We start from the raw sequence: 10,925 nt of genomic DNA on the forward strand, positions 1-10,925 counted from the left end.
GTATTGGTGGGTGGGCTGCGCTACGCACTTTTTGACTTTTCGTTGGGGAAAATGCGTTTTCATGCATTGGTTGGCTGTCGAGTGGGATCCACCGGGGAGGGGTTCGTATTGGGTTGGGTATTTGCCCGAACCTCCCCCTTTCCCCCAAATGGCCCGTCTATGTCTCTCTTTCCGTTAGTTGAAGTGCATTTTCCCAGAGCTTGTCATTTGATGTGGCTGTGACTCTGTGGCCATATCATTAATTGCCGTTAGCTGGTAACAGGAACTAGGCATGAAAAGGCTCGGAGCACACACAAATTAGTGGGCGACATGAATTGCATAACGAAACGAAAAAGAAAAATGAACTGAAAGCCGGAACTGGTGAAAAATTACGACTATATGGCTCAACTTTAAAAATGAAAATGGTCTTGTTTTGAAAAGAAATTGTAATTTTTTAATTTTTAAATAATAATAATAATAATAATATAATATAGTGAAATACACTTTACAAATTATAGTTAAGGTTTTTTAATCCTAATAAGAAACACTATTTAATTTAAAGCGTTGATGATCGCAAAAAAATTAAATTATGTCGTGATATACAGAAAAGGCGCTTAATATTAAAATAAAATTTGATTTGTAGTTTAATTTAATATTTTCTAGAAACCTTTTAAAAATAAATGTTATCTTATATACGTGTTTTAAACTTATTTTTTATTTTTCTGCAAAAAAATTTTTTTTTGTACTTTTATTTGTAGAAAATAATTTTATATATTATAATATAAATCAATGAAATGGAAAAATATAGTAGTAGCGCTAAATGATCTTAAATTTATTATTATATAAGTAGATATTTGTAAAACTAAATTTGTTGAGTAGTATTAAGTAGCTTATTTTTATATTTCTCTTCGTTTGTTAAAATGTTTTGACTAGCTAAGCCATAAGTCGTTTGCTTTGCAATCAGTGAACAGTAATTGCAGTTTCCTGGTCTATAATCCGACAAAATCGGTGCATCCATCAAAGGACTCATCTATCCTCCTGTTTGCGAGCCTCCTCTGCCCTTTTGGATCCCTCTCTAAAATTCACTTACAACGCATATAGACAGAACGGAAAACACATTCAATTTGCTGCACCTTCAATCACAATAAATCCATACAAATTTCCGTTTTTTCCAAGTTGCAACGCTTTTCAAATGCAAACTAAGCAAATTTTAATTAATGAAAAATTGCAATTAAAAAACAGCCATCGCTTTCTTGTTACCGCCAACTATCTCCCTCTGGCTAGTACAGTTTTCCATTTCCACGTCAGATAAAAAATGGCCAAAGAAAAAGAGCAACCAGTCCGCAGGCACACAAAAACACAAAACCCGTGTGCCCAGTAAATGCATAAAAAAACAAAACGCACCGAGAGCCAGTACATATGAGGCAGTACATATATAGGGGGCCTTTTGGAATTTTTTGGTTTTTATTTTTGGGGGGGGGTATGCATCTAAGCAAAGCTTTGTCGCTGCCAGCGTCACCGATTAACATAAACACGCAAAAAACATTAACAGAGCCTCGATTTTTGTTGTATTTCCCAGCCTCAGCCTCGGCTTCGTCCAACGGCAACGCAGTTAGAAAAGCCAAGAAAAAAAACTAAGGGGGCAAAGGAGGATAGAGGGGCTGCTGGTAAACTAAGGCGGAGGAAAAAAAAGATATTTCATACATAGATAACGCGGCGTATGTGTAATGTGCGAATGGGACGCAAGCTGGCGAGCGGCGCTGACTGCCTCTCATTCTGGCATTCGCTCATTACACTCATTTCGCATAGTTTGGGGCTGGCGCATAGGCAATTTTCCATTTTCCGCACACACACACCACCGCAGCAGCACCCAAACCCAATCACAAAAACGCGTTAATAAGAGGAAAACGTGGCGCAAAAAACTACACACAGACACAGAGATGCGGATACATAGAGGGAAAGAGCGATTTCCCCCAGCAGCTGGCTCGGCCAATCGCAGAATTTGTTTACGAATCGGGCGGCAAAAGCAACAGAAAGAAAACACTTGGGGAAAAAGAAAAATGCTCACCGAGCTCTCCCATTTTCCACTCTCTCTCTCTCGTGCTCTTCCTCTCGCGGCACAGTTTTTATTTTTCTTTCGAAAGCCACGTGCCGAACCCCGCTCTCTTAAGCACCGCGCTCTCTTTGCTTCGTTGAGTTTTCCACGAGACGGTGGCGGCGGAAAACGCGAGGTGGGGATGCTGGAGGGAAAAAGGGGGTGGTACATAGTCGCTTTGGTTGGCTGGCAAACTGGTTTCTGTCGATTGACGTTTTAGTTAATATGGTCAACAAATTTTAATTGAATGGTCCATGTTTGTAAATGTTTGATGAGTGCGAGGGAAAACGAGAAATGGCAACGACTCAGCCGAATTTTATTGGATTTGGTAAAATGTTGGGATATAACATTTTATTTATCAACCAAATCCATATGGATGTAAATTTGATTTCATATAACTACTTCGAACGAAAAAAGTATTCGCAATATTTTTAGAAAATACTGAAATAAACAAGTTTTGAAACAAGATGATAAAAAGAGGTATTAATAATATTTTTTCAATTTTAATGCAAAAAGTTTTGCACAGTTTTTAAGACTATGGATATTTCGAACGTATAAACTTCAACCTTATAATTAATATATCACACAACAATCCAACACCTATTCGTATTTAACAAAATTTCTCTATAAAGGACAATATCCAAGCAATTTTCTAATGTTACATATTTGCATTTCATGGACTTTAATTTTATTTAATATCTTTGTGTTTCTAAACTTTTTTAAAATTATATTCGATTAAATGTTTGTTTCGTTTATTCCAATGTATAACTTAAATATATAGCACCAGTCCCTTTTTTTGTATTTATTTATTTTATTTAAACATATCGAACAATAGTTGAAAACATCAATCTTTAGTTTTTCCTTGTAGACCATTTGCAAGTTATACTTTTGACTTGTATTAGACTTAAGATACGTTAGCAGAAGTACCAACAAAAACGACATGAAATTACCAGAAACTCTTTCTTCCATTACTCAAACACTTTACGACACTCATTAACCCAGAAAAACGGCGATGAGAAACAAACCGTAATGTCCCCAAAGAATTTTTCTATTAGCCCACAATCGATTGCGGAGCTTATGACCTGCGTGCCGGGCTATAAGCAGATATTACTCAACCCAGGGTTAGGGGACACTTTTGGGATAGAAAGACACGGCAAATGGAGGAACGGAGCAAACAGTTAAATGAAACGGTAAACATAACGCATTAAACGTTAATGTCGCCTAATTGTGTAATTCGTGGTGTCGCATTTTGGCTGTCATTTACATGGGGCATAACAATGGAACCGCCCCATCCCCAACTAACGCCCTATAATAGCTTTGAAATAGCCCCTAATGAAGCCACCAAGGTGAGCGCTAATGAAGTAATTACAACAATTAATTTAATTATAAATTAAGCTATTGTCCGCTGTGTCGTGACATTTATGGGCAGCTCAAAGGGTGGGGGTTGCGTTGGGAGGTGGAGAGCTCGCCGCGGTTTGTTTAGTCAACATGTTTACAAAGGACGCCAAAGGACAATCAGGTTCAATGTTCAAAAAGGATTGAGGTTGCCTAAAAAAGAAAGGTGTTTTAATATTGGTATTGTTATGGAGTTATATTCAAATTCTTTCTCTAGTTACTTTAAAATTAAGTAATCAACATTAACTTTCATTTCTTAAATAATTACAAAATGATTGTAGTAAGTTAAGCAGAGCTAAATGTAATTTTAATGCAAATGTATTTAACAAACCATGATTATAACTAATTTAGTCATGAGATTTGTTAAATATGTTTTTGTGATGTATGTCTGTATTTAAGTTACAACGCAAGAGTAAAATTGAACGTTTCCATAATATTTTTTCGAACATTTATCAAAATCCCCGAATACCCAATCCACCAAATAAATTTCCATGCATTACGCATACGCCGTGTAAAACCGCGTGAAATCATACAAGCAAACAAGCCTGTTCATGTGTATGTGTGCGTATTCCGGTGAACTAATGAGCACTGCACACAACCACATCGATGCACAATTTTACTTCAAATATTTCACATGTTTTCACACCTTGTCAACTTGTTTGGTTTGCCGTTTTGGTTTTGGCTTTATTGGCTGGCAACTGGCACTTAATTGAAATATAAAATAAGCCAATTAAAATTAAAATTATTGCCACGCATTATGGCCTGTGGTGGCCCGAGCTCTCCATATATCCTTTCACATCCTTTCGCTGATGGCAGACGGTTGATAGCTGCCGTATTTATTGAAAATTACTGTAAATGAGCAGCGCGGGGAGTGCCAGCTGTAACTGTTGATAATGTGTAAATTATTGCATTGATGATAAAATTGCTACTTTGCATATGCACATCGGTGGCATTCGTACGAATTATTTGTACAAAATGCACTTAATGAAGTTGGAATTTTAATTGTTTTAGCGGAGATTGGGTCTTAATGTTTTGCAGTAATTAAATAAATAGTGCTTATCAAATCTCTCACTTAGGAGAAACATGTGTATTATTTTAATAGGTTATTAATAATTTATTACTATTGTTACAAAACTTATAATATTTCATATTTTATTTAAAAATTTCATTAAAAAAAAACTTAAATTTAATGAATAGACTAATAGGATACTTCAGAGACAATTGGCCTAAATTATTCTTTACTTAACAAATATGTTAAGAGTTTCTAATAACATTTTGAAATTACATTTTAGTCCGGTAAGCAGTTATTTTATATAAGATCATTCCACATTCTTTCACTTTTCTACCCTTTTTGGCTTCCCCTGCATTAGTGCCAAACTATTTTCCGAACAGCTACTCAAATATCGTTGGTTATTTTGCCTAATTGAGTACAAGTATAGCTAACCTCACCTCATTTACCCCCTGAAGGCCACGAGCATGGACACAGCCCGAAAAATGTTCGATGCAAAATCGCAAAATTCAATATTTGAGCATTTGCAACACATGCCGGAACAAACCCGTAACAGACCAGAACAAAACAGAACAGAAAGGAGTGAAACAGGAGCAGGAAGGGATTGGCTGGGGTTGGGTTGGGGGCTTCTGGGGACTTGTTCCTGGCGAAGTTGCAGGTGGTAAGTTGCCTTCTTACCTGCCGGTCCGTCCGTCTTTTGCCAGTTAGCGATGCCTTCGAAAAGTTTGCCAGGACAACGCTGCTCTCGGGTCCTTGCGGCTTTTGCCGCTGCATTTCGGGTCGCGCAATTATTTAATGAAGTTATACAATTTTGCCCATGTGCTGATCAGGTACGTGCAAATATATAGCAGTGGGCATGTGCGTGTCTGTGGGCTGCGGTGGAAATTTCATTGCTGGCCTGACTTTTGTTGTAATTTGATTTTTGGTTTGTTGGCTTTTGTTCGAGTTCGCCATCGCTCAAAACTTTGTGCAGCGGAATTCAATTAAGAAATGTCAAAATTTTATTGAACACAATGCGGATCCCAGATTTTGCTTCAGGGTCACCCTGGCCCCAAAAGCCACCAGATATCCTGATATCCACGACATTAATTTAGGCACGCCAATAACCTTTGCGCACTTTTGCTGCATCAATTTTCATTAAAACGCGAGCGCGTAAAAAAGTTGAATTTTTTCCCTAGCTCGCGAAAAAGTTAGAAAACCGTAAGCGGAAATGAATCCCATGTGCATAAATACGTATAAATCCAAAAATAAATTGAATTAAAAAAGGCGAGAGCACATAAAAAACGCAAAGACAAAAACCAAAAAGGAAAACGACCGAGTCCAGTCGGCAATTGGAGTGAGCATAATAAATTCGAGCATCAGACTTTGTTTGGCTTAGTCAATGGTCCACATGGCAAAAAAGGATACAAAAAATTCTAACCATTGAGCATAGATGGTAGCCGTTCCCTGGCTGTCAGGATGGAGAAAAGAAGCCAGCCAAAACACGGAAGAGCGGATGGAGTCAACAAACTGAGTGAAATCGCGAATTTATTGTTGACGCGTTACCCCAAAAACTGTGGGAGTGCCATTCCGTGAATGCTTTCCAACTAAGGTTCTCCCAAATATATTATAGCATAATTTTCATTCGCTTCAGTGCATTCAAGTATGGTCGATGTCCATCAGATTTATCAATTTATTTTAAAAGGTATTCTCGTTCTATTTGCTTAAAGCCAAGCTTAACATTTTTTAAGTGTTAATTGATATTCAATAATAATTACTCAAATATGGTAAGTCCATTTAAAATGGTAACTCACTTCCTATCGTGGATCATACAACAATTGTAAGTCTGCATAAGCTAATTTACTTCTAATTGTGGATGGCACTATTGTCTTTTAAAAGTATAAGCTTAAAACTGAAGTATATTTTAAGTATCTCACTTATATAATGGCTGGATGGCAAACTAATATTTTTGGGTATTCGTTATCTATTTTTGCTTCCTAGCGATCCAGTAACATTTTCCAGTAGCATTTTCCGCCCAACCAAAAACAAAGTCATTTATCTTATTTTGTCAAAAAATTGTCAGCGTGAACGAAAAAAGAGACTGCGAGTGTGGGCGAAGAGTGGGAAATAGATGGGAAAAGGGTCCGGGCAAAGCAGTCCTTGTCTGGCTTCCTGTTTCCTGCAGGATCTTCTCCTCCAACCAGCTTCAGCTCCTGCCAGCGCTTTGTTGACAGCAATTGTCACAATTACAAGTTGATATGTCCTGGGCAGCTGACTTGCCATAGCGTATATATCCTCGCTCCGGCTAAGTCAACTGATTTAAGTGATATTTATGCCAGACGCCGCGGCGAGCGTTCAATGGAGCAAGTGATAAGCGTGCACCACTTGACGGACAACTATGCAGATGAAAACGGGGCTGAGGAGGGAAATCCGCGGTAGTCGAGTCCTGGAACTCGTCCTGATTAATGGCTGATGCTGGGCGAAGGATAAGGCACGAGGCCAGGATGCACGAGACAGCTCCGGCTGGAGGTGTTGGCCGCCAGTTGCCACTAGCTGGATGACGGTATAAATTTTGTAATGTTAACACGACGTAAGACACAAGTTGAAGTGTCGCTAGTTCCCTTTGGGCTGCCCAGTGTTTTCCCCACTAATTTTTCCGTGTCCACTGATTAAGGGTACTAAAGGCATGCCAGGCAAGTGGAGTATGAATAGAACGGATTAACCATATGACGATTGCATCATTTTAAAGATTTCAAACAAATGTAATTTTTAGAATTTAGAATTCATTGCTTTATGAATACAATTTTTTGAATGATTTCAACCATATCAAAAAACTTAATGGATATCCTTTGACCTGTTCAAATGCTCACCAGCATAATGAGTTTTCCTAGTTTTTTAATTGCTAAATTTTTTTGCACAGAAGAGGAACATTGATAACAAGAACTGACCGCTCTTGTTCCCCAAAGTATATAATATATAAATATATAAGCCTTGTCCCATTCTCTTAACCACTCCGATTTTTTTCGCTCACTTTTGTTACTCATTTGCCGACCGCAAAAGTTATGTTGTCTCATTAACTTTTAACTTGTTGGCTGGCACTGAATGTTCGCGGCGTTATATGAGCTTTTCTCATATATTTTTTTCTGACACACACACACTTCTCCAACTTTGGGAAGGACTCGACAGCGGTCTAGGGACATTGTTAAGGTAACGAGCGTTGTAAAAATAATATTTTTATTGCAAACAAAAAAACGGGTAAAAGTACGGCAAATATTGTGTGGAGCGGCCAACTCGAGTTGCAACTAGAAAAAGTTGTTCTTCATGTGAGCTAAGCTTCTGACTTGACAAGCGGAAAAAGTGTATAAAAATATATGTGAAAATTAATTTTAATGCAACAGAGGAAGCAAGGCAAAGGACGAAAAAAGGTGAAATTACATATGAGGTTTTAATTAGTGAGCAGCGAATGGAAAATATGAAAAAATAAATTCCATACAAAAATAATTGAATTGTGGTTGTTAGAGTCTTTTGACTTTTGCTTTGAGAGTAACAATTAAATATGCTCGGATTACTCAAAGTATAAAAGAGATGACTGCAATTGGATTGCGTTTTGGTAATTCAAGTAAAATTAAGAGCTGGAATGAAAATGGAATTTTTAAATGCATTTTGAAATTCATTTTTGCAAGCATACGGAACGTTCCCCTTATTGAAAATATATTTGTCCTTAAAACACGGAATCTATTTTAATATATATTATTTTTTCGTATTTGTATAATTTTTGTGTTATTTTTTACTATAATGTATGTCTTATATACCTGAATAATACATGCAGGTAATTATGATTATAGTATTTCAATTAAAAAGCCATTAAAAGAGCGACATAAAATAAGAAGAAGACTAGTGATGAAATCAATAACATAAGTTAAATATTTAGTTAAAGTTTCCATTTTATTCTTAACCATTTACCAGTTTAGCTTTTCTAATTTTTCTGCGCGGAAATTAAAAGTTTGCTTTCTCGCGCTTTGCCTTTTGCAGCTTTTGCGCCCTCTCCACCCACTTAATGCAATCTAAGCGCAGCTGCTGCATCATTACGACGCTTCTTCATGTGTGAGTGTGTGTTAGAGATGCGCAAAGTGTCACAAAATGTTGTAACGACATTGTGGGAATGCTGAAATCGAAATAAAATTAATGCATCAAAATACAACAAAAAAATTTATTATTTATAAATATGAAAAAATACATAATTTTTGATGTCTTTACGAAAGCATGCAAATATTGTGTAGAAAACTTTTGCTCGTCAGAATTTTTTTTTAATATCCCTCACGAGAGCACCTCTATCGAGTATATATGGGATGAATATAAGGTACGTATGCGCGATGCGAGGGGCGTTTGTGTGCTTTGCTTCCGCTCAGATTTAATTTCGTTCAAGTGAAAGGGAGGGGGGAATGAAAAATAAAAATGCAGCCATCCAACTATGCGCCGCCTGTTTGAACTTTTTTAGTTTACTCTTTTTTCTGCCGCTATTTTACTCATATTTTTTTGCGCTTTTTCGCTGTTTCGTTACTGACTATAATTTAATTCCGCCTGCATTTTTCATTTGCGGCACTTTTGGCGTTTCACCTGGCCGCCAGGTGTTGTGAGTTATGAGCGCCGAGAGCTGTGCGAACTGAGCTTTGCCTTGGCAAATTAGAAAAAATTCTAATGAAAAAACGGGAAATGCACGAAAAAATGCTGAAAAATAGGAAATCCTCATGAGATTTGGTTAGGAATCAGAGCATATACAACGAGTACGTGTATTTCATATATAGTCGTATGTGAGAAATAGAATTTGGTGCAAAGTGCGCTACATGACCATTTTTCCCAGGGGTATTTTCCCTAACAAACTGGTGTATTAGCAAAATACAAGTTTAATATCTTTCATTTCGCAAGCTGCAGCTTTTAAGAAGCTTCAGGTGGCAAAACCAAAAAAAAAACAAAAGATTTTAATATCGTTTGGGTGTGCCTTCTTCATATTTCATACTGACTTGGCTTTTTCTTTGAAACTTATAATAACAGCAATTAAAATATCTCTGCTCACGCTGGATCCCAATTCCAATCAAGCATGTGTTTACATTTTAAATAGAAAACTTTGGAAATACATAAATATATGTGCACATACAGCCTGGCCGTCTTGGCTTGGCCAAGTAATAGAACTTTGGCTGCCGGCATGTCCACGTGATTAGAAAGTTTTTCCTTGCAGGTGCCTGCAAGTGTGTGCGTGTGTTGCATGATGTTTTTCTTCTTTGCATGCACTTAATAACTTTTACATAATTTTGTATATTTTATGGAAAATTTTCTTGCCAAGGAGGGCTTTTCTTGTACAGCATCCTTTTTATAGTAGTTCTCAGTACTCCGATGAGGCATGTGTTGGTTTTCGATTGGGGAAAAGTTTCAAAATATATAGGGTGAAAGGAGGACTATTAGCCACGAGCCACATACCCATATTAACATCTGCTTAAATTGATAGACATCCACTTTTGCCCTATATTTTTTGTTACTGTAACTAGAGTAAAAAAAAGGCCAAAATTATAAAAGGGAAATCTAAAGTAGATTTGCTATTCGTCAATTAAATTTTAAAAGGAAACGAAAAATGTATCCAATTTAATTGATATTTCGTACGTGTATTTGCCATATCAAATTCTCCCGTCGTGCACACAAAATCATTAATTAAATTGCAGTTGCATCACTAAATAATTCGATTCCACAGAAAGAGTGAAACTTCTGGCACTCAAAAGTAATAACTTATAATTTGCATGCTGGCTGCCCTTCATCTTGGTTGTCTTTGACTTGGCCGTCTTAGAGTTTGGCTGGTTGTTCTGGTTAGGGAAAAAGCCATGGCAACCGCAACCTTTCAGGCAAAAAGTCCAAGTTCCAAGGCAAAAGAGTGTTTATAGTTTATTGTTGATTGAACACTAATTAAGTTTCCCAGAGCGAAAGTTTTGGCCTGGCCAGCATCTCCATCAGGGCCGATGGACAGCCGCTTGATTGGTTTTGTTACGCACTCCCCGGCTCAAAAGTCCGAAGTCCGGAGACCAAAGTACTGAGTCCAAGTCCGGAGTCCGAGAGTCCGAAAGTCCGGAGACCACCCTAAGATGCCTAGCTCATAATGACGGACGAGAGAAGTGAGCAAAAGTTTGCCTGAAAAGAACTTCTTGCTGTGCATTTAATAGCAATAATAATTTGCAGTTTGTCTATTACACAATCTATGGATGTTGCTATCGGGTTTTGGTTGGTCCGAGAAAAACTTTCTAATTTCCATACGCCAAAACATTCACTTTACTTTGGCCCTCAACTTTTCATCATCTTTGAGTGCGTCTGTGTGTTGTTCCATCAATTTATGTATTTTCTGTTGCGTACTTTGTGGCGTATCGGTTTTTTTTATAGTCCAGCTCTTTTAAAACTTGTCTCAGGCGTTTCCTCCAACTGCATTTC

The sequence above is a fragment of the Drosophila ficusphila genome, unplaced genomic scaffold (genome assembly GCF_018152265.1).
Source record: "Drosophila ficusphila isolate 14025-0441.05 unplaced genomic scaffold, ASM1815226v1 contig_414, whole genome shotgun sequence".
NCBI classification, from domain to species: Eukaryota; Metazoa; Arthropoda; class Insecta; order Diptera; family Drosophilidae; genus Drosophila; species Drosophila ficusphila.